This window comes from Lutra lutra, chromosome 7 (genome assembly GCF_902655055.1).
Source record: "Lutra lutra chromosome 7, mLutLut1.2, whole genome shotgun sequence".
NCBI classification, from domain to species: Eukaryota; Metazoa; Chordata; class Mammalia; order Carnivora; family Mustelidae; genus Lutra; species Lutra lutra.
In genome coordinates this window covers 48,224,922-48,252,087 of record NC_062284.1, presented here as the reverse complement: position 1 = coordinate 48,252,087, position 27,166 = coordinate 48,224,922, and the positions used below count along the sequence as shown (strand labels likewise).

At 45.8% G+C, this 27,166-nt stretch overlaps 1 protein-coding gene across 6 annotated transcripts in view; it reads right to left on the bottom strand.

Annotated features, from left to right (window-relative positions):
- MAP2K5 (mitogen-activated protein kinase kinase 5) overlaps positions 1 to 27,166 on the bottom strand; it is a 253,962-nt gene that overhangs the window by 6,698 nt on the left and 220,098 nt on the right. The gene's annotated exons all lie outside the window — the stretch shown is intronic.

The window sequence follows — 27,166 nt, the reverse complement described above, 5'->3', positions numbered from 1 at the left end:
ACAGGATGTTCAACAGCTGACTGTACCCTAAGCCTCCACTCTCCCTCTATGGGGCATTTTTTGTCACGTTTCCTCATAGAAGATGCCGTCTCCCCCAGACAGAACTGTGCACACGCCCTCTTGTTGACCCCTCCAGAGGCCTTCTCTTGTTCTGCCATGCGTTAACGTCACTCGAACCCACTGTTACCCTAACGTTAGACTGGAAACCACTTGAGGGCAGGGCACAGCTAATCACTTAGGAGCCACCAAGGCAATTAGTTGGACTGACTGGTAAGTTATGGCATTTCCCCAGGGGCCTGCTGAAAAGCTGAGAAGCACCACAGGCTGGGGCAGGCGGGCCTAGTGAGAAGTCTCGAAGAGCTGAGGAGGCTCTAGACTCTGGCGGGAGGCGGGGGTCCTCTCTGGACCACAGGATGAGCCCAGGTCACCAGGCGCTCCTCTCCCTCGGAGGAGGAAGCCGCATGGGAGGGAACTCCAAGGACCCGGGAGCCCGCTGAAGCAAACAAGCCAAGCCGGCAGCCAAGTCTGAAACAAGTGACAGTCCAACAGGCTGCTCGCACGAGCTGGTGGGGCAGTCTTGTGATTAGGGGATGCCCGTAAGGGCTGACCCGAGAGGCTGAAGGGTCCCCAGTGTCAGCGCTCTGCCCACCACTTTGTGTTTCCTTGCTGGGCCTGCGAGCCTTGCCGGAAGGCTCTCTGCACGTCCCCTGTAGGACTGCAGTCCTCGCGGCGGGGCTGGCCCTTCCACTCCTACTCAGCGCTAAGGAGGAGCGGCAGGGCCCGACAGGACTGCAGAGACAGGCAGAAACGCAGGATGTGTGGTGTGTGAGGGCTTCTACATGTTTGATTCAAGTTGTCAAGAAATATTTTAACTGTAGGTGTAAAAACCTAATTAAAAATGACTGTACATACTCATCTGCTTAACTCAGTGTGCTCCACTGAGTACCGACCGGCAAGCGTTACCCTGCACGGTGATGTGAACTTATTCTTTGCGGCTCTTGGAGCAAAGTCAGTCCTGCTTGTCAGATCTGTGCATGTTATTGGACTTCTTCTCTGTGGGGGGACAGCCAGGAGGGCTGTTCTGGTGCACTGGCCATTTGAAAGAACTCAGGGCTGCGATGTGCACTCACACCGTAAGGACAGAGAACAATGGTGAGTGCCACGCAGGAGACAGGTGCACCGAGCCCATGAAGTCCGTCTGCCCGGTGGCTGCCCCATGATGCCCAGCAAGGGTGCTGAGGGTCAAGGCTGCTCTGAGTTTCTCTGATGGTGTGCATTCCAGCAGCTCTGTGTCCCTCTTATCTGACCTACAGATTCACCATAAGCAGCTCATGTGAACAGTTGCTAGTTACTGTCAGTGACTAAACTCTGAAAACAAAAGTTTTCTGCTATTCCCTTTGCAAAGCTTCTATATGCGTTTAACATTTGCCTGAGCTGGGCCGGCACTGGGAAGGGTCAGGAGTTCCTTGACTCTGTGCTACTGAGACAACAGCAGAGGGAAGCTGACAGCTCACGGAGATAGCACTGCAACTCCCGCTTAGGAGCCCAGCTCTTGGATTCTGTGTCCTTCAAGAGAGGGCTCACGAATGACTTTACAAAGAAGTGTCCACAATGCATACTAATACATTCATGCTAAAAAAACAAAACACCCTTCTTTCCTATCTTAATAGCGTTACGTAATAGAGAACATTCTGTGACTACAGGTTCAAAACTACTAATTGAATCCCTGCTTACCTAGGAGGTCAGTCTGATCAGGGAGCAATCTGACTTATAAAAGGACGCACAGATGCCTGATGTCTGCTAGCCTGCTGACAAGTGGCAGGGCAGCAGGCAGTCTTTATAATATTAATTACATGACGTAAGAAGTCATAATCACCCCTGGGGTCCACTCTGCCTTTCAGGCCTGGTGTGCCAGGCTGGTCACCAGGCAGAGCTGGGGAAGGAGGTGGCTGGAGGGGAGTCCCCACAAATGGGGACTTAGCAGGGAGGAGCCGAAGCTCCTCCGTGAAAATCCTTTTCTCTGTTCCTGTATAGGATAATGCAAGGAGCCCTGGACAGAGTCAGCAAACCCTCTTGGTGCTATCCCCGAGTGATGGTTTGGGAAGGGCCATGACATGACGGCCTTGCTGCAAAGGGCAGACTACTCCCCAGGGGACCTGCATTCCCCAGGCTTCATCACTCTTCATGCCAGGACTTCTGTTGTTACTACACTCCTGAGCTGTGCCCCCAGGGAGGAGGAGTGCAGCAGAGGAAGGAAGGATGGAGCGGGGTGAGCTCAGGGGCCTCCTGCCCACGGGGAGGGCGCGTTCAGGCCTGCCCTCTGGTGGGGGGTCTGAGGTTGCTCACCCCTGGGAACTGGTACATTCCCAGCAAGGCAACGTGGGCCATAAGGCAAGTGCATCCTTTAATCTAGGTCTTTGTAGAAGTAAAGCGGATCCTTGCTTTCCATCATTTCCTGAGTCCTGTTTCTCAGTTGGTTTTGAACATGGGGACAAGGTTTGCTAGCCTCCTCAGTCCCACTCTCTTCCTCTCGGGGAGGGGTTTGTAAGGACCAAATGAGATCACCGGTCTAGACTTGGCGTCTCAGACACAGGTGAGCAGTGAGGGGCGGTCCTTACTCCTCCGCATAGAACACTCTGGAGGATGCAGCAGTAAGACGAGGCGGCGAGCCTTGTCTCTGTGCAGCAACCGTGGAACCTGCCTGATCTACCTAGCTCGGCTTTCTAGAATGGGCTTTCTCGGCCTCTGATTTCTAAGGCTCTTCCCTGGGTGGGGGAAGAGGGGGCCCCTTCCGGCCCTTCATTTTCTTTTAAGACCTCAGAAACATTTTGCAGCTGTGACACGCCATTTCAATCAACCTTCCTGAGTTTACTCTTCACCACTGCTACAGAAATAGATGTTTCTTCCCAAATATTCAATTATTAGCAGCAAATTGCTTACCTCTAGCCATCCTAGCCTGTACACAGGCATCTAAGGGGGTCAAGGAGCTCTCCACCTTTCATCTGAGTAGATCTATGTGCTCCTACACAGAGTAATTGGTGAGAAAATGGCCCATCGAGAGAACCAGATATTTCCCGAGGTCCCTGAGAATCATCCTAGAGCTTGTGCAGTATGGTGCAGGGAGGGGGCACAGGGTGACTTCAGAGGGGCACAGGAGTCGGGACTAGGGGGTGCCAGAGGCAGAATGGGGGTCTTGCTTCAATAGTGCTGAGGACTCTTACCTGACAGGCTGATCTGCAGCATGTCCAAGTAGTGAATATGGGGCCCTTTACTGATGTCTAGATGGTCAAGGTCTGTCTTGTGGGGTGATGGCTGTATGGTGGTGGAGATTTAAAGACGCAATGCTCAGAAGGATGGATTTTGCTCTCTGGCCCTCTTGTTTTGTTTGTCTGTTGGTTGGTTGTTGTTTTTTTTTTCCTTACCTCTGAAGCTATGATGTTTGAGCTTGGAGACCTTTGCTTTACATGTGCATGTGCTCATGTGCTTGGGTATATGTGAGCACGTGGGTATAGGAAAGGCAGGGGGTAGGCAACCAGAACTGGCACAATTTCTGGCACACAGTGGGAGCTCTGTACATTTGCTGAACACAGCAGAATGGAGTGATTCTGACAGTGAGTCAATGAAGAGATGATGAGAGACTAAGACAGCCTAACAGTCTTCCTTCTGTGGCCTTCTAATGTGGCCCTCGCCATGGCAGATAAAATGGAACAGTTTTTAAAAAGCATGGCTGAACTGAAAGAAAGGCAATCCATAAGGGTTACCAAGGAAGATGGAGCTGAAAACCAGAATAAGTGAATGGAAGTCTTGTGGTTTTACAGGGGCTACTGGTTCCAGGAATGTAGTTCTAGAAAGAATGAAGAACTAAGCAGAAACAGGAGACAAGGTTCCCCAGGGAGCTGACCCTGAGACCCTGAACAAAGCTTAAACTATAGAAGGGATAAGCTATGAAAGGCTAACCATCAGCAAAGGGGACTGTAAGTGGCCCTGAGGGGGGCTGCTCAAGCAATAAAAAAATGGGGCAGAGCCCTGTGCAGTTTGGGACTGGGTGCACTACCTCTGTAGTTTGAGAACCCCAGACTGATAAACTGATACAATGTTGATCTTGATCTTGTGTTACTCTGGAATGTCTGTCAGAAGCATACCAAAAACCCTTCTGGGGCAATCCTTCTGAAATTTAACCATTTCCATAGTCATAAACCCCACTCAGTATGAGCTTACAGTAAAAATTCCCAAACTTGTGAGGATATAATTTGCCATAGACGAGCAAGAATGAGCAGACAAGATACACACAGGAAGATGAGAGTTCTCAGAACTGAGATAATTGAAAAATAATTGGGAGGGAAAAATGTAAAAAAGTGCACATTTGAAAAGATTAAAAACGTACAAGAAGAAAGTAATGTATTAAGAAAAGAATACGATATGATGAAAAAGAGTACAGAAAGACCTGAAAAAGAATGTAATGTTAACTTATAGAAAATAAAACAGTGGGGGCGCCTGGGCGGCTCAGTCGGTTGAGCAGCTGCCTTCAGCTCAGGTCATGATCCCAGGGTCCTGGGATGGAGCCCCACATCGGGCTCGCCGCTCGGCAGACAGCCTGCTTCCCCCTCTCCCTCTGCCTGCTGCTCTGCCTACTTGTGCTATCTCTCTCTGTCACATAAATAAATAAAATCTTAAAAGAAAAGAAAAAGAAGTCACTGGAAAAAAACAAAACAAAACAGAACAAAACAAAAGAAACTGCACGGATGAGCCAGACAGCTGAAGAGAGACTTAGTAAGCTACAATGAATGGCCTAACAAGATCATCCAGAGCACAGTAGAGAGAAAAATTTTCTTTTAATGTGAAAGAGAAAGGTCCAGAAGAAAGACCCAGACAAGACTGAACATGTGGGGGCGGGTGATATCCAGAGACAAGAATTAAGGATTTTGAGAGCTGATGAAAGAGTGAATTCCCAGAATAAAGAATCACAATGATCTCCAAATAGAATGAATATGATGAAATCGACACCAGACACATGCAGGGAGACTGCGGAACACCAGGGACACAGACATATTGCCTCCAGAGGGAGGTGCAGAGTCTCACCAGCAAGAATAGAAGCCAGAGGACAACAGAATCTCTTCAAGACCCCAGGAGAGGGGCGCCTGGGTGGCTCAGTGGGTTGGGCCGCTGCCTTCGGCTCAGGTCATGATCTCAGGGTCCTGGGATCGAGTCCCACATCGGGCTCTCTGCTCAGCAAGAAGCCTGCTTCCCTCTCTCTCTCTCTCTGCCTGCCTCTCCATCTACTTGTGATCTCTCTCTGTCAAATAAATAAATAAAATCTTTAAAAAAAAAAAAAAAAAAAAAAAAAGACCCCAGGAGAGACAGTCAGCCTACACCTCTAACCTGATCCGATTAAACTGACGATCAAGAATGACCCCAAAGTAAAGATAATCCTAAACAAAAGCTCAATGGTCCTGCCCCCCACAGCCACTCCCCGGCAGAACTCTTTCTTGAGGAAGCACAAGGCAACGGTGACAGGGAACAAACAACTGGTATGCCCACGGAAAAATCTAAACAAGCACTAATTATGTATAAAATGACAGTGACGGTAAGGACTGATTCCGAGGATCTGAAAACAAGGCTACGATGAAATCCTGGACCGTGAGGACATGCAAGGAGGGACAGAGGAGATGCTTGCGGGGTCCTTAGGTCTCGGGGGAGAAGGGCTACGGCAGAGAGTGCTGGCCGCCTCTCAGCGACCCTTCTCTCTTCCTCCTTACTGACGCAAATCCTGATTCTAGGGAGGAACATTGTTACCCAGCAGAGCAACTGTACCCCCACCTCCCGTGAAGCTAGTTTTGGCCCATGGGAGAATATACACTGTGCGCCAATGTCCTGAACACAAGGGCAAGCTTTTCTACTGCTTTTTCTCACTGCTAGCGGCTGGAGCTCAAATGCCCCTAGGCTGGTAAAATGGAAGGAGCCGCTGCACTAGTCTGGGCACCCTACTTAAAGAAGGCACCCTTGTGGCCTTCTTTAAGCTGCTGTTTGCCTTTTGATCATATGTGATTTAAGCGAATTCTAACTAATATGAAGGTAAGACATAGACCCTAAGGCTGCATATTGTTTGGGAGAGTATATTTATTGACTAACCTTAGGCTTTGCTAAATTAGATGAAAAATTTAAGGATAATCCATGAGAGGCTAGAAACAGAATATAATTCCTTCACCAATAGAAAGAATAAAAGGGAAGGGGAAAAAAATGAACCCAATAGAATAGAGAAAGAAGAACTTAAAAAAAAAGTATTGTAGAGAGAAAGCACAAAATAGGATAATAGAAAAATATTCAAGTATACCAACAAGCAATAAATATAAGTGATTAAACTAATCAATTAAAAAAAACATTGGATGAAATTTAAAACACCAACCACAAAATGCAGAGATTCATTTACAAGAACACAGAAACGGTAAGAGCAAAGGGAAAGTAAAACACATAGCAGACAAATATGAACCAAAAGACAGCAGAGGTTTATTAACAGCAGACAAAATGAAAGATCACAGCAATATATTTGAGACCGAGGGCATTCACGTAAAGGTAAAGGACACACCTTGAAGTGAAGATAGAGTCTTTTGGCACGGCCAACACTTACAGACAGAACTGGAAGGAGAAACTGACAAAGCCACACCACGAATCGAGGAAGATTTGAACACAGTCCTCTGAATGACTGAGAGAGAGAAAGCGTGTAGAAAATTAGGACACAAAATATTTGGGTCACACGATTGACAAGTTTGATCTACAGGCTGTAAAGAGGACACTGCATTCAGCAATGAGAGAACACATGCACAAAGAGAACACAGGGAGAAAAGTCAACCACGTAATGAAGGAACCTCAACAAATACCGACTTGGAACTTCAACAAACACAGATTTGAACCAACCATGTACACTGACCAAGATGCATGAAAAGCAGTAACAATCAAAAGATAGCAAAACACCCGAGTGTTTGCAAATAAAAAAAACAAAAAACTTCTAAACAACCCATGGGTCAAAAAGGAAATCCTAATTGAAATTAGAAGTTACTTAGAACTGAGTGACATAAAAATACTACATATCAATATTAATGCGGTACAGCTAAAAAATATTTAAAAGGTGATTTACAGCATTATATGGGTATTTTGGGGTGGGGAAGATTGGAAATTTTTCAACAGAATATAAACAAATTGTAAACAGAACAAAAGATAAATCCAAAGAAAACACAAGATTGCAAATAAAGGGATTAGATAGATTGTAAACAGAACAAAAGATAAATCCAAAGAAAACACAAGATTGCAAATAAAGGGATTAGATAGAAAGGTATCAAAGAAATGGTCAATTCAATAAAATACTGATCCTTTAAAAAATTATTAAAGCAGACTAACCTCTGACAAAACTGATAAAGACAAAGTATGCATCACTAGGAATGAAAATAGGATACATAACTGCAAATCCAGAAAACAAAATAACGATATTCCGTATGAATTCATGAGGCCAACGTATTTGAAAATGCAGAGTGACGACCCTACAGCAGACAGAGTGGGGTCGGGGCGGGGGGGATATGGACAGATATATGGTGGGGGCAGTGGGAAGGGTGGCAAGGGTGGTGACTGGGAGGTTCCAAGACCCCTGACCAAACATCACCATGCCAGGTGAGCCCCAAGTCCTGAGCCCTGGTACCCCACTTTCAACTTTTAAAAGAACTTCCTATTCCGTTGTCTCATCTTATTTCAAGAAGCATCCAATTAAGCAAGGGCTGATACTCCTTAAAATCCATACTGGTGGGCACCTGGGTGGCTCAGTGGGTTAAAACCTCTGCCTTTGGCTCAGGTTGTGATCCCAGGGTCCTGGGATCAAGCCCTGCATGAGGCTCTCTGCTCAACGGGGAACCTGCCTTCCCCCCTCCTCTGCCTGCCTCTCTGCCTACTTGTGATCTCTGTCTGTCAAATAAATAAATAAAATCTTTAAAAAAATCCATCTTGGTAATAGTTTTTCTAGTTGGGATAAGGAACTGGGGTACTGGGGGTGTCTTCAGCAGAGGTCATGATCCCGGGGATCCTAGGATCGAGCGTGGTGTCAGGCTCCCTGGTTGGTGGTGAGTCTACTTCTCCCTCTGCACACACATCCCCTTGCCGGAATGTGTGCTCGCTTCTCTTTCTCTCTCTCTCTCTCAAATAACTAACTAAATAAATAAGATCTTAAAGAAAAGGGGGAGTGATAAACAACCCTTTGCATGAACACTGAAACTAAAGGGGACATTTTTGATGCTATCAAATCAACAAAAAACACAGAGGAAAGAAAATTGCTAAAGACACTGGCTATCAAAATTTTGGGTACATAACTAACTGAAGTGCCATCTTTTTTTGTTTTGTTTTTTTACTGTTTTCAGCTGTGATGCCCCCGAGTTCACTGGGCCTCACTCAATTCATTGGAATGGGTTACTACTGTGGTGAGTGTGGGGGAGCCCAGGGGACTGGCTGGGGCAACCCTTTTGGAAAATTTGAAGAGTTTAACAAAGGTCAACACTGTCAGGCCTAGTCTACAAAATACAGGATTGAAAATGACCAGTTACAAAAAAAAAAAAAAGAAAAGAAAAGAAAATGACCAGTTACTCTAGCGTTTCTGCTATCAGCAACCAATGTTTTTCATTGGAAACCACCCCTCTTTTTCTTTTTCAAAGAATCGCCACAAAAAAGGAGCAAGCCACTTGAAAATTCTGATCATTCTGTGTCCCAGCAGCAAACAAAAGTCATCAATAGAACCCACTTCTAGCCTTGAGCAATATTTTCTAAAACAAAACACAAAGAACCTGTGGTACTTAACTATTCTGTTATTGATTTACTGTGGTTTGCAAGGTAATGTTGAAGAAAATTAAATGTATGGAAGCCTGAAATGCGTTTTCCGTGGCGGTGAACGGTGTGGCCTGCGTTTTCTGAGGCTGTGTCGTTGGTCATGTGCACGATGAATGACTAAGGGAGCACACTTCATCTGCTTACAAATAAGCTGGCCGCCTTCACAGTAGAGACTTAAGAAGCCAAGTCTGTTTTTACCGGGGAAGAGGGACAAAGTTACTTAGTTCAAGATTGCTTCTCCTTGTACTTGTGCTCTAGTTTTCAATCAAATCCAGTATAGATGTGGGGAACGGCTTCTAGTTACCTGACTCTAGATCTGGTTTTTAGAGCCCAAGCACTTCCTTTGGTATAGTCATGGCTTACTCGGTCCCTTCAGAAAATAAGAAAATTTCAACACATTGAAGTCTACCCTAATTACTGATTCAAGACCAAAGTGGTCTTATTGTTTCGGACATGGACACGGACACAGACACGGACATTGACATGCCATATCACCTAGAGGTGTATTCCTACTTAGACAAACCGCCTGTTTCCAACTCTGGGAGCACCTGACACATCAACAGGTCACTACAATTCGACACCCGTATTTAAGACGAAGAATCTGGAAGTTCAGCTGAAACTTGATCGTTTCTAGCTAGTCACTCGAGCCTTTATTCAAGCCGATTTTCTCGTATTGCAGACTTAGCGCTAACAAGCTTAGTATCTGGTTTCCCAATATAAAGCCCAAAAGAAATAGTCAAAGGGTAGAGGAAGAGGTGAGGGCCAAGGGTTGGAGGGAAGACCGAGGACAGGCATAAGGAGTGCCATCGACGAGCAGTACAAACACAACAAGAACAGAAAGTGAGCTTGGGGCAGTCGGGGCAGGGACAATGGCCTCACACATGGTAGTATCAGGAGACACTGTTACAGCAGAACACAGCAAACGGACGATGCTCACAATGACAACCTAAAGACATTCTTTTAAAAAGCTAAATCCTGGGGCGCCTGGGTGGCTCAGTTGGTTGGGCGACTGCCTTTGGCGCAGGTCCTGATCCTGGAGTCCCAGGATAGAGTCCCACATCGGGCTCCCAGCTCCATGGGAGTCTGCTTCTCCCTCTGACCTTCTCCCTTCTCATGCTCTCTCTCTCAGATAAATTTAAACAAAACAAAACAAAAAAGCTAAATCCTGATGTATCTAAACGTTTAAGAGGATAAGGAAGAAAATGACAAATACTTTCAAGAAAACTCTTCTCTCTAATCTACCTTTTTAACATTTTGATTTTATAAAGAATAAGCTTCCGTTTTCTGGATAGTTTCCTTATATGGAGCGGCTCATTCACCAACAGAAGGTGCAGAGCTGCCCTCCCAGCTTTCGAACGTCAATGTTAAACACGGCAAAGCTCTCACCCTGCCCAGAGCCTTTCTGCAGCAACGTGCAATGTCACGGGGCAGACGAGCCCTCAGATCATCTGAATTCAGTGAAGACATATGGGGCCACTCAGGGCCCAAATTTATCTCCGCTTCCTTTGCAGAGTTTGATTACTTCTAAGATTTATGGTCGAAGTGGAAGGAAAGAAGAAATACTTCACAAGAGCAGATTTATAACCTCATCTTTTTTTTTTTTTTAATAACATTAGGGATGACATCTTATGACAGAATCTTGGAATGACTGCTGAGCAACTTGGAAACTCAGTGGGAAGTTTTATATTTTGGGGGTTCGGAGCATTTTGTTCTTAGAAAGGTCAGGTAGGAAAGGACCAGGGAAATGAGCCAGGGAGATGGTCAGAGAGTGAGTGTCAGCTGGTTTAATTTTCTGTGTCAACTCTGAAAATTAGATAAACAATGACAAACCAGGCTTTTAAAATGAACTTGTCAGTTCTGGTTTTCTTGATACATGGTAACATTTTTCAAGTCCTGGTAGTCCTAAAGACAGATTTAACCCCTGAGAGGTTTATATGTAAGTGTTCTGAAGTCTGAAAACAAAAGGTTCAGTCCAACTCTGTAACCCTCGAAAGAAAAACTAATTATCTTTGAAACTTAAGAACTCTTCTCCTAACAATTAAGGGGACTTTGCTCCAGCCAAAAGGTTTAGCCTTTTCTGGACAGTCTCAGCAACTTTGGGTTTGTTTTTGTTTTTGTTTCCATCATCTTCTTGGCTCCCCAGACCAGTTCAGCCCATTCAACATGGTCCCTTGATCTTTCGACTACTGTTCTAGATCATACTGAAATCTTGAGCTGGTGCTCCTTCTCCTCCTGCTAACCGAGGGGTGGGGGGCACAGACACTGCCCCTGCTCCCCTCCTTCCCTGCTCTGCTGTCATGAGGATGTGGGATAAAATAACTTAAGTCTACATTTCTGTGGCGACACACTCCCTCGTGGTAAGGGGGGAGACAGCAGCAAGGACTTTTAATAGCTGCTCTTATTGGCTCCACTATAAGGATATTTATTCAAAGATACCCCAGTTTGAAGATGTTGATTTGGAGAGAGGAATACAGTTACTTACAGACAGCAGCATTTGACGGGTTTTTCATTCCACAAAGTGCTCTCTCAAGCTCATGATCTAAATTCCAATGTCACGACCACCCCCAGGAAGTGGCTGGATGGCATTACTATTACTACCTCCAATCTGTGGGTTCAAAAACTGGGTTCAGAGTAAGGGACTGGGTTAAGGTAGAAGGGGGATTTGAACCAGACGGTCCGCTCCAAAGCCTGTGCCTTTTGTTAGAATATGGTATTCCAGCAACATAATCGAGACCATGGTGAGCTCTGAGCCCGGGCCAGGCACTGGTCGGCTGCTCTCACGTGTGTCACCGCATGCCACCTCCCGGTGAAGTAGATGCCACCTGTTTATGAACAAGGATGACGGAGCTCCGAGCCAGCCTGTTTATGAACGAGGACGACAGAGCTCCGAGCCAGCCTGTTTATGAATGAGGATGATGGAGCTCTGAGGCAGTAAGGACTGCTGGGTGGCTGAAGTCTCAGGGCTGGCCTGACCCCAGGTGCTGGATGTCCCGTGTCCGTCTTTCCCCACACCCTACAGCTGGTAGAACCTGTCCTTCCCCTGCCCAACAGAGCACAGACACCATGGTTTGCCCTGGATCAAAGTCTGAAGTTGGTGATTTTTAGCCCTCCAATATCAGTCTTGGCCTCATCCCTAAATCGGATGTCCTTTTCTTTTCTGATGTAGAAATGGGTCCCAAGTTCAAAATCACCTCTGCTACCAGCTCACTGCTGAGAAGAAAGTCACTGGATTCAACCAACTCAAAGGTGAGGGGAATGGGCAAGAGCACGGGGACCGCATGTGTTTGAAGGGAGGGCGCTCGCCCAGCACGAATGCCATCTCTGATCTCTCAGGGGGCCCGAGTGCTGGTGTGAGGGGCTCCGTCGGTGCCCGCACGTCGTCGACCTGTGGCTCCTGGGGGCTGGGAGCTCTCCTTTTCTGCACTGCAGCTGTCCCCCCAGCTCTGTGAACTTTGTCTTCTGCCAAACAGGGAGAAGAGCAGCAGCCTCGCGGGGAGGCTGAGTGTTAGTCACAATTATCAATGACCGAATCGTGGCTGTATTTATCATACCTCCTTTCTAAGGAGATTTTTATAACACCTAATGTATGTTTACTGCTAAGAACGGAAGACACTGGCCCAGTTCTCCCAGTTGTGGGTAGATGGGCAATAGAGAAGTAGGGAGAATTAGGGACCTTGCCAATTCTCCAGGAAGGACCCTGTATTAAGGGCCTTCATGCTCATCGAGCAGCCCCTCCCCTGAGCCTCAGGCCTCCAGCCCCGACTCACTCCCTCATTTAAACCAAGAACAAGCAGACTTCCCTGGGTTCAGAATTCCATGTAACTAAAACACAAAATAGGAAAGAGGCATCCCAACTGTTGCACTCGTGCACAGCCTATAGACAAGATGGCAGTGCCCTCAGACAGCATTTCAAATACAGTTTATTAGTGTGTGATATGAAAAGGGTATTTTTATTGCATGATATAATGCAATGGGACCTTGGGCGCTCTGTGGAAAGACCTCACACTCAGAAGTGTAATGAACCCGTAGTCCCAAAAACATTATACTGTACATTAACCTATCATTAATGGCACATTAGGGCTGGGGGCATTGCACGCTTGCTGGTCAGGGCTCCATCAGGACAGTGGTGAGAAAACCACACAGTCTTCCCAGGCTTAAAACAAATAGAGAAAATAAATATTCCTGATGTCTACAGGCAGCATTAAAGGAAGTTCAATCCCAGCTCTGCCCTATAATTTCCAAGCCTGCTTTTCTAGGAGAGGAAGACACACAACTAAACAAAAGAAGGAAATGGCCCTCTTCCTATTTACCCCTAGCTATTGGCTATGCAACCTCTGAACTGGCCGTCAAGGCCGCGATCAGATGGGCCCTTTTGTTAGCATAAAAGCTGCCCAAAGGACAGCTTGGATCCTGGATCCTTGGCCCGGGATCCCAGACCAGAGAGGCAGAAGTAGCCATGGAGGTGGTATGTCTACCTCCCTCGCTTTCTAGATGGGGCAGTCAAGGCTCAAAAACACAAGGGAACAGAAAGAGGGGCAAAGTATGTGAAACATATCACAAACGGTCAACAAATGCAAGGAAAATGTGTTTAACTTCCTACTTAATAAAACAATGCAAATTAAAATGACTATCCCTGATCGGATTGGTACGGATTCAAAGTCTGGTAATTCAGCATCAGAAGAGGCGAGCCAGCATTCCCATATCCGGTATCCAAAATGCATACAGAGATGGTTGCCCATCTTAAGAGCAAAGATCTGGAAATGGTCCAGAAGTTCTATGATACGGTCCTGGTTATATGGTACATTCATATTATGGATTACCATGTGGCCATTAAAAAGAATGGCGTAGACTTTTATAAGGTCTGGAAAGATTCTAAAAATATAGTAAGTGAAAACGCAAGGTGCAGAACAGTAACAACAGAAACCACCGTGAACAGCAGAACACCTGGGAGAGCAGGGCTGGGGGCGTGGGAGGGGTAGGGAGAACACGAATTTTTACACATATCCTCCAGAGTTACTGGAAATTATAACCATGACTTAAAAACAAGTTTCAGAAAAGAAATGACGAGGGTAGGAGCAAACATCTTCGGGAACATCTTCTTTTCCAACTCCTATGCTATCTGCTTTATGTGCTTCACCTTGTCTGGGTTTGCCCAAAAACAGAAACAGTAAGTGAGTCACTATGACCCTCCCCTTCCACGAAGTGGGGATTGAAGCCTCAAGGGGTGAAATAATTTGTTCAAGGTGACTCTTTTCATCTTCCTTCAAAAACGGAACAGATTTATTTATAAAATAGAGAAATTCTGGCCAAGCGCTTGATGTAGCCCCCAGCCACCTTCCTGAGCTGGGACAGTTTGCCTAACTCAGGGGTGATCAGGACGTGGGGGAGAAGGCAAGGAGAAGAGGCTGCTCACTTTGGCAGAGGTCCAGTCAAACTTCTGGAAATGCCTTATCTCCACACCATAAAGGGGGGTGTCCTTTATGTGTCCAAGTAAATAATGCCTGGCAGCCAGGGCTCAAACACACGAGGGGAAGTAGTTCCCTAATTAAACATGAGTCAACTTCAAAGGAAACCCAGTTGCTGTTCCACGGAGAGGCAGCGGCCTCAGACCAGCAGAGTGGCAAGGTGACAGTTGGGGCCCGGAGGTCTCTGGGCAGCCCCACAACTTAGGACTGTCTGAGTCAAGTCTCCCCACTGTTCCAGGAAGTTTGCTCTGTTTTCTCATCCCTCCATCCTTCCCAATAACAGCCTTGTGATTTCTGGATAACCGATTTCGCAGCAATATTTTTAAAATGCTAGATTTTATTTGTCCTGGGGTCTGCCAGCACATGCTGTAATTAAAATGTTGATTAGTAAACAGTTTAAATATATGACAGACAATGCAGTTAAAGCCTACAGTTAGGTCAATATGTGATTTAGATTTGCCATTTAAAAAATCTCATTTAAATTTTGCATACATTAATCACTACCATACTTCAAGGTTCTGATATCCACCTGACTACAATATTAAAATAAAACTTGCTGCCCCAGGGAAATCCTACTTATTCTTAATTGTTTCGAGGCTTTGATGGGCTTTTAATCTAAGATTAATTTATGCAATTTTAAATAACTCTTCTTATGATTAATAAGCTTGAAAATTAAAAGGAGTCTAAAGCAATTATAATGAGCATTTGGTCATAACCTCATTAGAAGAAGGAGTGAAGGATACAGCTCTGGAATTCTTACAAGACTACAATTTAAGGTTACTTTTAGAGAAGTCAAACATAGTTCCTGAAATTGCAAAGGCAGGTTAGCAAAGGTCAGTGTTAAAATGACGGCTAGCTAGATTAGCATACTAATGATTTTCCCTGATGGTGACAGAAAGGACACTGAAAAGAAGCTGCAGAAAGAGAGACAAATGACATGCTGTCAAGAAGCTATAGGCTCTGAACTCAGTTTTCTCTTCTTCTGGCTGGAGACCTTCATGGAATTTCAGAAAAAGCCAGAGGGTTAGGACATCCCCCCTCTGAAGCTGGTTCCAGTCAGAGTCTGGTCCCTGTGGAGCAGGCAGAGACCAGCACTGGGTGGCCCACCTGCCTCCGGAGCGGCAGCCTCACCGAGCCCCTGCACTGCTCAGGAACCAACAGAAGCTTTGTGCAACCACCGCCTTTGCCGGCGGGCAAAGCCCTTCTAGATCAGACCCATCCCACCCAGCTAACTTCACTCCCTTGGTTCCCAGGGGTCTCCATTGCTTTGGCCAGAAAGAAAGGGGTTCCTCATTGTCCTGTGCTTCCTCTGCTCTCAGCTTGTGCTGTTCCTTCTTCCAGAAACCTTTCCCTCCTGTTTTTAGCAGTGATGGTGATGATCATGGCGACCATTTACTGAGCACTCATTTTATGCCAGATACGGTGCCCAGCACGTAACATACTTTTATCTCACTTAAATCTTCCGCTCTGTGGGACTCCCTTTCTATGAGAAAGGAATGTGAGGCTGAGAAGGGGGGGCCATGCCTGACCTCCAGCAGCTAGTAAAGGAGGGGTGGAGGGACAGGAGGGGTTGGCTTTTGGCTGAGCTGCCACTTCTAATTCTCGTACTGAGACAAATTCCAAGGATCCTCCAGGTCCAGCTGGAGCTGAGCTGTCTCCCCGACCATGGAGAGCCTCAGCCATCCTCCCCTGAGCTCTCACACCAAGCAAGTCAGCGGCACACAGCCCTTCCTTCCCTCTCCGAATGTCTCCTGTGCAGGGGTCTCTTCTGCTCCTCTATGACACAACTGTTTCTCATATTCTTTGAACCCATTACAGCACCTCAGAGACAGGGACAACCAATACTTGTTGATTAACTGGTTCACAATAATTCCCTCCAACAAGATGCTCGTTACATCTTACTGATAACAGAGGACAAAAAATTAAGCTTTCTAATCACTGGGGAGGAAAACTCACAGAGGTCCACCCACCCCCCAAGAAATTACCAGTTCACTGGACACTTGCTGGGAATAGCCAGCACACATTTACTTCAATCTAACTCACAGTCAGCACCACTAAACAAACGTGTTTTCCAAGAGGCTACTAGTTGGAAATGCCCAGAACGCTAGACGGATGAAAAAAATCATAACCCAAAGAGGCTGAGTGATTCAGTGCTCTACATGTGTCTAGCACTTTACAGTTCGTAAGCACACTTCCACAAAACTCTCATCTTGTTTAAATGAAAACAACAATACTGGAAGATTGGTATCATCACCCCCCACTTTGCAGATGAAGCAGCTGAGGCTCAGATAAGCCACATAACCGATGACTCCCCAGTTACTTAGAGCAGAACCTGTACAGGAAATCATAGCTTCTGACTGCAATGCTCTCTCCGGTTTACCATGTTGCTTCTTGTCCGCATTCACAGCAGGCTCATTTTCAGGATCTTGAGCCCATCTTCGGCTTCTCCAGACTTCACATACAGAGGACAGGGCATGTCTGCCCACCGCCTAGCCACCAACCTTTCCACCTTTCCAATTCTACCGTAATGGTTATCGAGATGAGCAAGGTCATGGCTCCACGGTCGTGCTCCTGCTGCTCCGCTCCCATGTGTGTTGGACACACATTTGCGGGGTGCCTTCTCAGCCTCAGGTTCCCTTCTGCCTTCCTGTCAGACCCCGATCTCTGTCTGGCTTCCTATTCTATGTGACCTAACTACTTTGATCACATGTCTCCTAAGGTCCTCACCAGTTTAGCTTCTCTTTCCTTTGGTTCTTACCCCCAACTGGTTTTGAGATGTAACTGACATACAGCAATGTGTAAGTTTCAGGTGTATGGCATAATGATTTGACTTACAGAATACTGTGAAATGATTACCATAATAAGGTAACATCCATCATCTTTAAAAAAAAAATCCATCGTCTTACATAAGTAAAAAAGAATAAAAGAAAAAAAATTTTTCCCTTGGGATGAATACCTTTAGTATTTACCATTTTAATAAATTTCAAATATACCATACAGTGGTGTTAACTATAGCTATCGTGTTGTATTTTCTTTCTTTCTTTTTTTTTTTTTTTAAAGATTTTTATTTATTTGACAGACAGAGATCACAAGTAGGCAGAGAGGCAGGCAGGGAGAGGGGGAAGTAGGCCCCATGCCGAGCAGAGAGCCCGATGCGGGGCTCGATCCCAGGACCCTGAGATCATGACCTGAGTCGAAGGCAGAGGCTTTAACCCACTGAGCCACCCAGGCACCCTGCGTTGTATTTTCTATTCCTAGTACTTATTTATCTTTTTGTATCTTTTGTACACACACTTATTTATCGTACACCTTTGACCACTATCACCTAATCCCCCCCACCAAAACTAGCTTCTATGAGTCTATTTTGTTTAAGATTCCACATATAAGTGAGATCATAAGTATTTGCCTTTTTGTCAGATTTATTTCACTTAGGATAGTCCCCTTGAAGTCCATGCATATTGTTGCTAATGTCAGGATTTCCTTCTTTTTATGGCTGGATAATACACCATTGTACATACATACTGTATCTTTATCCGTTCATCAGTCAATGGCACTTAGGCTGTTTCTGGACTTGGCTATGTAGATAATGCCATAAACGTGGGGGTGTGGATATCTCTGACATAGTGTTTCCATCTCCTTTGGATGTATTCTCCGATGTAGAGTTGCTGGATCATATAGTTTATTTTTAATTTTTCAAGAAACCTCCATGGTGGCTGCACCAGTTTGCATTCCTACCAACAGTGCAAGGGGGTTCCTTTTTCTCCACATCCTCACCAACACTTGTCATCGCTTATCGTTTGGGTGAGAGCCATTCTGACAGGTGAGTGGTGACAGCCCACTGTGGTTTGATTTGCATTTCCCTGAGGCTCAGTGCTGTTGAGCATCTTTTCATGTACCTGTTGGCCATTCGTATAATCTCCTCTGGGAAAAATGTCTGTTCAGGTCCTTTGTCCATTTTAATTGCATTGTTTGGTTCTTGCTGTTGAATTGTAGGAGTTCTCTCTATATTTTGGATGTTACCTCCTGATCAGATATATGGTTTGCAAATGTTTTTCCCATTCTGAAGGTTGTCTTTCATTGAGTTCTTTTTGACCCATCTATAAACAGATTACTGAACCGCTTCTTGGTGTCTCACTCAGGCCAGCTGTACCCCTGGTTACATCAGTGCTTCACTTCCACACCGCACTGTGAGCGCCTCCGATCAGCCTGTGTTCCCTGCAGCTGTTAACTCAAGTGGCTGGTCTGAGAACCGCTTGCTACTGGTTTGCTACAAGGTAAGGAGCTATGCCACCAGGTCAATCAGCATGCAGCTTCCTTCACTGACCAATTTTTCCTACAAACGAACATTAGCTGCATTAAACAGAAGCTTTGAGTCATGCCTGATCTATATTCTGGTACAAACTCCTTCTCTTGTGTTCGAGAAACAGTTCAGATGCTACTCCTAGTCCCCGGTCCATATTTGAGTAGCACTATACAGCCTCTAGCAATAGATCTGGTACACAGAATGGGCTCAGTAAATTTGCTGAGTTCAAGGAAATTTCTCCCACACTCAATGAACGGTATGTAGCTCTTGGAAGTTGCTGATTTCTGTAACCATGATGGTAGAACTGAGAAAAGGTTTGAGGCCCTCGACTTCTACTGCAGGCTGACAGAACCAAAAAACAGTAACTCAAAATTCTCACAGGCTCCTCCCCGATGCAGACCAAGCACAAATGGCTGGTGATTATTTTCTCTCCCCCTGGTTGGTCTGTTTGCACTGAGGTCCAGGCTTCCAAGGGCCGCCGCCAGCTCCTTGCTTCAACTACGGCCTGGCAGCGGCAGGACGAGGCCAAGGCAGAGGGGACCATAAGGAGTGGGGGGAGCAATCATCCCAGCCGGGTATTTGGGGTTCACAAGCACACGGCTGAAGCCCTCCATGTTTCTTTGCAGGCTCTTTGTGCTTAGTTTTATTTTCAACTGCAGGAAATAGTTTGACTTCACTGAAATTCTCACAACCACTCTCCCCTGCCCACTGTTAAACAGCTTTGTTTAAGGCAGAATCGTCCTAAGTCTGTCCTGGCTGCGTGGCTCCCAGCAAGTCAATTAACCTTTCTAAGCCCTGGTTTAACACATCGGTTAAATGGGAATAAGAATAACCCTTGTAGTGTTTGTGTGAAGGTCAAGTGACTAATTTATATGAAAGAACTCTGTAAACTCATGTGTTTAAAAAATGCTATTTGCTTAATTTCTCTCTCTACAATAAGTCTGTTTTAAATGTTAAAGAGCAAAGGCCTTTCTGAATTTATCTGTAGCTCCAAGATGCAAGCAATCCTCCTTCCAACTACTTTCAGGTAAGTTCAGAGAAAATAAATTGTAGTGTGGATTCTGGCTAGTGTGGATCTTAGAGGGTCTTCTGCTCTTCCTTATGATCTGAGCTGTGTTCCATGTTGTATGCAGAAAGTAACACACACACATGTTCTGTGTGGCCTGCCTTACTTGTCACGAGTTCACAAAACCTCCCTAGAAAACGCTGGCTGGAAGAAATCTTGCCTTCCGCAGAAACTCGTAGTCTTGTTTATGGACTGTTACCGGCTAGGTAGACAAGTTACTGCCACAAAGGGAGAAATGTGTGCTAACAGAGAGACCTGCCAGGAGGAAGGGTATGTAGGACAGGAAGTCAGGAACCGTACAGAGGCAGACCTGGGTAGCTTCACAGAGGTTGTGCTGGTTGACCCTCGTTTCCCATCGAAAGCTACTTCCAATCCTCACCAAGTCTGGGGCGGGGCCCTACAATGACTGGAATTGCAGTAAGGAAACAGCACAAGCCAAGACACAACCGTGCGAGAATGCCTCCCGCCTGTGGGCGCTGTGAGAGCATGAGAGCGCGGGCTGCGTGTGAAGGAGCCTCTCGAGGTGGAGGGGGGTGGGTGTAAGCGATGGAGGGCCTTGGCCGGTCTCACATTCTATCCAGCACTTGGCTGTATGTATCCTCAGCCTTCTGGCTAGACTGCTGGCTGGCTGAGGTCAGGAATCGGGGGTGCCGCGTGCCCCCTTAGCATCAGCTGGGAGGCGCCGACTATGGAAAACGGGGAGAGCACACTTGTGACGCCCAAAGCGTGTTCTCTCCCATCTCCCAGGAGTAGAAAGGACTCCTAGGACCCGCATCTGTACCACATGTGCAGTGAGTTACAATTCAGCCAGCACCCCCCATCTACCCTTCTGCCTTTCTTTGGTACTTAACCCACTTTCCGCACGACGCGGCGCTGGGGCCTGCATGAGAGAGCTGGGCTTTTTCCGCAGGCGGGAAGGACGGCGTGCCCGGCTGCAGCCCTGCTGACCTCCCTGACGTGGGGACCGGACACCTGCTTTGGGGAAAGGGCTTTCCAGCCTGGAAGCTGGTGTCTCGGGCCCTGCACACACGAGCATTGCAGGGTTGCCGATTTTCGCCTTCCGAGAGTTAGAGCCGGAGCATTCCAGAGGCAAGGCCGCGGCTTCAAAAAAAAAAAAAAAAAAAAATCATGTTTAATTTAAAAATTAGAAACTGGAGCAGGCTGTGAGCACAGGGGTTGATTGAAACAAAATTTAAATTCCTGTCAAGCCCATTTAAACACGGGGGCCCTTCATAGACAATTAGCTGCTCCCTGTGAATGCTGAATAAACTCAGGCCTGGTCACTGCGAGAAGACAGGCGCCTACTGTGAGGCGCTGGAAAAAAAATTAACTAAAATCAGGCTGTATGAAATATTTCGCCTTTCAGTATATCACAGGGGTTGGAAAGTGTAAACAAGACAAAAATCGATTCCTTGGTGCCCTCAAATCAATCCCCCAAAATGGTTAGGGCATCTGTTTCTGCTAAATTTTGTTTACATCGGCAGATTTGCCTTAATTGCACTTGTTTATCTCCCATTGTCCCTGGGGCCCTAATCTCCCGATTACTAATACTTAACACTCATTTCACATCTAAAGCTCCTTCTAATCCTCAACAGGTTTGGGGGGCTCTTAAAATTATTGAAGCCACAGAGGCGGGAGACACAGCCTCTTTGTGAAAGGGACATTTTCTTATCTACTACCAGCTGGGCCCAATCATCACCAGGGATGGTGACAACAAAGGTGCTAAAAGGCTCTTCCACAATGACTGCTGCTCCACTGGGGATTCAGAGGATAAAAAAGAGCTTTGATGGAAAAATCTGAACAAGAGGCGAGAGCAGTCCAGCCAAATAAAGTTACTGTCATAATCAAATGCTGTCAATCACCATGAAAATCCAATTAAAAATGTTTCAGCACGGCCCTCTTAAGTGGAAAAATGTACCCTATTTATACAAATTTTTGTCAACTCCACACCAGTCCCACAATTAGAAAGTCCTGCTATTAACTGAATCCCCCTCCGCGTCCCCCCCCCCCAAGTTTAAAAAGACACGCAGGCCATCCAGAAGCCTTCTGAGGGAGGTGAGACACACGTAGGCTATTGGTATACAATTAAGAGTTAATCGGGTTACATTGGAAAATTCCATTTTTATTTGTGCCCAGGGAACTTCTGCCCAAATAAACGAATGCTACCTAGCTTCCTACTTCAGAATCAGTGACCATTTACACAGAGAACTGAGAAACGGTAAACCAGGATACTGGAAAGAAACTAGTCCATGCTCCAGCAAATGTCTCTCGGTAGACCAAGACCTAATGTTTAATTCTAATCTTGAAAATTAAATAGAGGACAGAAGGCCCAAATGTCTCTACTGCCTTTAGGCAGTCTCTAAATGGCCAGGCGAACCTCAAATTATCTGCAGACAGATCTGGCCCCCCAAATAACTGTGTATCTACCAAAGGCCTCGCTGAAACCACAAGGCTCCTGATCCCCAAAGGTCTCTCTCCAAACTGCTACAAATTAAAAAGCAAACAACCCATTAAACAAATCCAGCTGGTTTCAACTGTAAATAGGAGGCTTCTAATATTTTTCCAGCCCTTGAAATTCCTGGTTAGACTCATTAATTATTGATAAGAATTGCATCTTTTTATTGGAGTGTACTCCCAGGAAAACAAGATTGCTGTCTTCAATGGCAATTCCCAAATCACAGAGACTAGGCTTCAGATCTTTCTGTATTTCCCCCACAAACGGCTTAATATCTTCTGGTCTTTTTCAACCTAATCCATTATTCCCGAGAGCTAGGGGCTGGGGTGGTGTGCATCTGATATGCTGGTAGATAAAGACCGTGGGGTCCCCCTGCTATCAATCTAACCAAACGAAGACGGTGCTGGCCAGGTGGTCTCCTCTAGGTCTTGGCTCTCTGATGACCTCTTGTTTCGGAATTAACTGTCAGAGGCAAATTCTCAAGGGGTCAGGACACATGCTGAAGGTGACAGGTGCTGAACACTGCCTTGCTCTTCCCACATGTCCCATCCCGAGGTGGGATGGCCAGAGCCCTGGGGTCTGCTCTGACTGGTCAAGCCCATGCTGTACTGGTTGTTTGTTACACGTCTTGAATGTTATCCCTGCAAACACAGCAACAGCCTCAAAATGCCTTTACTTTGGCACCAAATTATTTTACCCATATGACCTCTGGGTTAAGTCAAACAAAAGCCCTTAATCGGACCATGTCTTCTAGTGTGGTCAGCCTAACTTATATTGTACATTACAATGTCCCGAGATGACTTGTTCCTGGGTGAGTTTCCTCGGCTTTACTGTGTGAGTTCTTGGAGAATAAGAACTGTTCTGTTTGTCTGTTCGATGTCCAGGACAGTGTTTCATTGAGCGGGATGCAAGAGACGGGCACACGCCAAGAGTAGGCGATAGTGAGTTATCTTCCTGTAATCAGAGCAGAGACTCGCCTGAACGGCAGTCGCACACAACCATGCTAGGCACTGAATCAGAAGAGGATGACCCTCCTTCAAGGCGCTTAAAATCTAGTTGGAAAAAAAAGGCATTAAACTAGTGAGTTTTACCTCGAGCTTCTCCTTATAATCTACCTGGAGAGCTTTAAAAAACAAAATAGTACCTGTTCCCTGGCCCAAGCACCAAGAATTCTTTCATCTGGGCTGGGATCCAGGCTTTTTTTTTTTGGCCTCTTATTTTTAACCTACTTGGATGATTCTGATGAGTTGCCAGCATTAGGAACCACTGTACTACATGGACCGACTTGTGACTAGAAGATGGATACGTAATTCTGTGTAGTTAAGTACCGTTCCAAGTCAGAGACAGTAAATTCTGGAGTGCCTCGGAGAAGGGGGCAAGCACTGTGATAGGGAGGAGGATGGAGACCTCCAAGGACGGGGTTGGGGGGTGTTCCAAACTGAGACCGCTCCCCAAATCAAAGAAACTACCAATGGGCTGAGTGGTGTCAAATGAGGAAGTAGTGTGCAACACACGCCCAAGACCCGGCTCAGCCCCTGGGAATGTGGCATGACGTCACAGAGCAGTCCGAGTTCCATTTTGCCGCATCCGGGATAACCAGACTACTCTTGCGGTCAAGGCGCCACGGCCTCACTGTGCCGTGAAATGTGATGCTGGGAAGATGACGGTTGGCCCAGGCAAACAAGAAAGAAGCACTGCAGTCAGGAGTTCAAACAACCGCAATCTTAAACGGGCAAATCATCACCGTATTAAGAGATCTGACCTGACGATGGAGGGAAAAAAGTTATCCTTAACTGGGAAATTAAAACTGTTAGATCACCATGATCAAGGAGTGACAGATTTTATCTATCTGTAGCTCTCTTGCTACACGCGTGTATATAAATACACACCCAAACACACACACACATTTATCTGCTAAAGTCTCGTGAAAAGATTAAGCAGTCACGTCTGCGGGAAAACAAAGCTTGTTTTCTGGGGTTATAATCTCTCTGTTCTTGCTGAAGTGCTAACGTGTCATCAAAAATTCAAATTAAAGCTGTCTGATTTAGTGCGATCTCAAGCATCCAGGCAGTGATTCTGCCGTTGTAATTATGTGCAATTAAAGAGCTAAAATCAACTTCTGAGTAGTGGATTCCTGTTTATAAGCAGACACAAACAGATGATTTTAATGGCCTTCAGAACTTGAAAATAATAATAAAACAAATCATTCCGTGGTTGTAAATTGGACCCTCTGTGGAGCCCCCAGGCTTCTGTGATGCTATCTGCGCTTGAAGGAAATACTTAGCTGAAGTTACAATCCCAGCCAGGGATTCTCCCTGCAAATTCCGGGTGCCTTAGCTAATGAGCTGATATGCACCCCCAGATGAGTAACCAAAAGCAAAAGTTTGATGTCTGCAAGAATGGGTGGCCGGACACACACAGGAGTCTGGCCCTAAGGGTCTGTTTTAAAACATGCTCTTCAAGACACAGGCGAAAGCTCGATGGAGTAAATGACAACCAAGCTCATAACTGCTCATTAAATCACCGTTAGTATCTTAAAGAGTCCCAACTGCAAGTACGGTAGGTCCACGAACACCGTGCGAGGGGGCTGCTGAAATGTGCCGTTCTGCCTCTTTGTGTTCGGGAAACAAGTAAACTCTGGATCAAAAGAAACCGAAACTCACCTTTGGTCTAGTAGAATGTGGTGGTAATGTTGAACTTTCTGGAAAGAACTAAAGAGGAGAAATCTCCTCACTCTTTTGTCAGCCGCGAAGGACCACCCTGCTTTCACCCTTTTCCACCTTTCCTCCTGACTTCCTTAAGACCAGTTGATGACTTCCTTGCTTACCTGCCTCCATCACCTTGGCCTGATCCCTTTACTTGGACACATTCCTCATTAATAAACATTCCTCATATTGCAACAGCCTGAATAAAATCATCTTTTCTTTTCTTTTCTTTCTTTTTTTCTTTTTTTTTAAATAGGTTCCATGCCCTGCATGGAGCCAAACATGGGGCTTGAACTCAAGATCCTGAGATCAAGACCTGAACTGAGATCAGGAGTTGGATGCTCAATGGACTGAGCCACCCATGAGCCCCTAAAATCATCTTCTTAATTGTCCGGTTCATTCCGTCTATCTGTCTGTGGTCAAAAGGTTTGGGTCTAACAGTGGTGAATGAAACCATTTGCTGTAAATCCAAAAGTTATACTGGAATTGAAGTGCTGGAGAGACAAAAATCTAACCTGGTGATTTCTTCCATTTCTAAAAGTGACCATGCCGCATGCAGATGCCCAGTTTTTCACAACCACTGATTAAGTGAGAGACAACCAGCCAAACTATCGGAAAATGTAATTACAATCAGGTTCGGATACACAGAAAAGCTACCAGTGACAATTTAATAGAGAGGAGTTAAACAAGTTAACAAGTAATTAAATGTTTAAACAGATTTTTCTGGAGCAGTTTGGTGTTTATTAGCCCCCAAACAATACCACCTCTTATCCGTAGAGCCTTTTCTGAGAAATGAGATGCCTTCGAGTTTGCAACTGCTGGGATTTAGATGAAGGGGAAAAAAAAAAATCTAAAAGCACTATTTTGATTGTAACTGACATCCCTCCCCCCACGATCCACACCTGCTTTTTAGATTCCAAGTCCCACGATTTACTTGCTTTCTAAGCAAAATGTCAATTGCAAAATTTCAATTGCAAACTGCCCTCTGTGTTTCTTCTTAGTAGCATGAACGGAAAAAACGAAAAAAAACAAAACAAAACAAAACAAAAAAACCCCAAACCTGAGAAGATACTGAACAAGTATGCCCTGTTCTGGAATGTACCAGGAAATGCACAAAATAACAGGCATTATTAGAACCAGGGGAGAAAACCCATGTTTTTAAACAATTACTAAAGCAGTATAGTAATAGCATAAAGACAATTTCTGCGCCAGCTTGTTTCTTTGAAATTCTCTCTGCCACTGAGCAGCTAGAACAGATAATAACTATTAGTAAATCAAACTCCTCTGCAATATCCAGCTGTGCCTCACGCATTTACATACAGATAGAATGGGTATATGTTTTTAATATGTATGTGATCCCTACTTTTACCACAGCCGAACTGCATGCCACAAAGGAGGAGGAGAATGGGAATCAGATCAGCATGAGATAATAAAGTGGCCTAGATAAAGTATTAGCCCGCGATTGATCTCAAACCGGGATGCTGCTTCTTCTGACCTGATTACTTACTATGCATAGATTCCATTAAATAGAGCTTAGACAGGGGAAGCTTCTGGAAATACTCTAAATGCATCAAAGGATCTATAGTGCTCTGAACCCAAATTGTAACTGCGGAGGTGCCCACGGCTCGTACCCTCCCTGCCTGAGTCAAGGCCCATGTTCAGGATAGGCTGGCAGGTTAAAGGGCCAGCTGCCAGCTGGTGGGCAGCCTTCCTGAATGCCACGGGGAGGGCCTTTCCCATCCCTCCGCTGCGCCAGGCCAGCGCCCTCCGAGTGAACGCCTCCCTCCTGAGCTGCTCGTCTGGTTCTGGCTGCATTGCACTAACTAACAGAATGAAAAGGCAGAGAGGGAGCTTAACAATCATTCAGGGTCATGGTCCCGTTTGAAAAACTGATGACAGTCACGGATTTCTCTTTTCAGAAAAGAATGCAAATCCCCACATGCATACGTTGACGTTGGATGTAATTTCAGGGGATCTACCAGACTTCCTGAAGTCATGGACCCGAGGTCAAGGACTGGTGATCTCATGCATCCACTCCATTTTGCACATGAAGACACTAAAAGCTGGGAGGGAATGGGGAGCTGCTGACAAGGGAAGGGAAGTGTGGAGGCTTTCCTGTTAAAGCACAGCTGGACCACAGCTACCAGAGAACCCTATAGGAAGAAGAGTCATTGGGCAGAAGAATTCTCTATGGCTCACACGAGCAAAGGTCTACCCAACAATGTTCTCACCGTATCCTCTATTCAAAAACATAACAATTTGAAGAGCAAAGCCAGATCTGAACCTCTCCATCTCAATATGCTCCCATCTCAA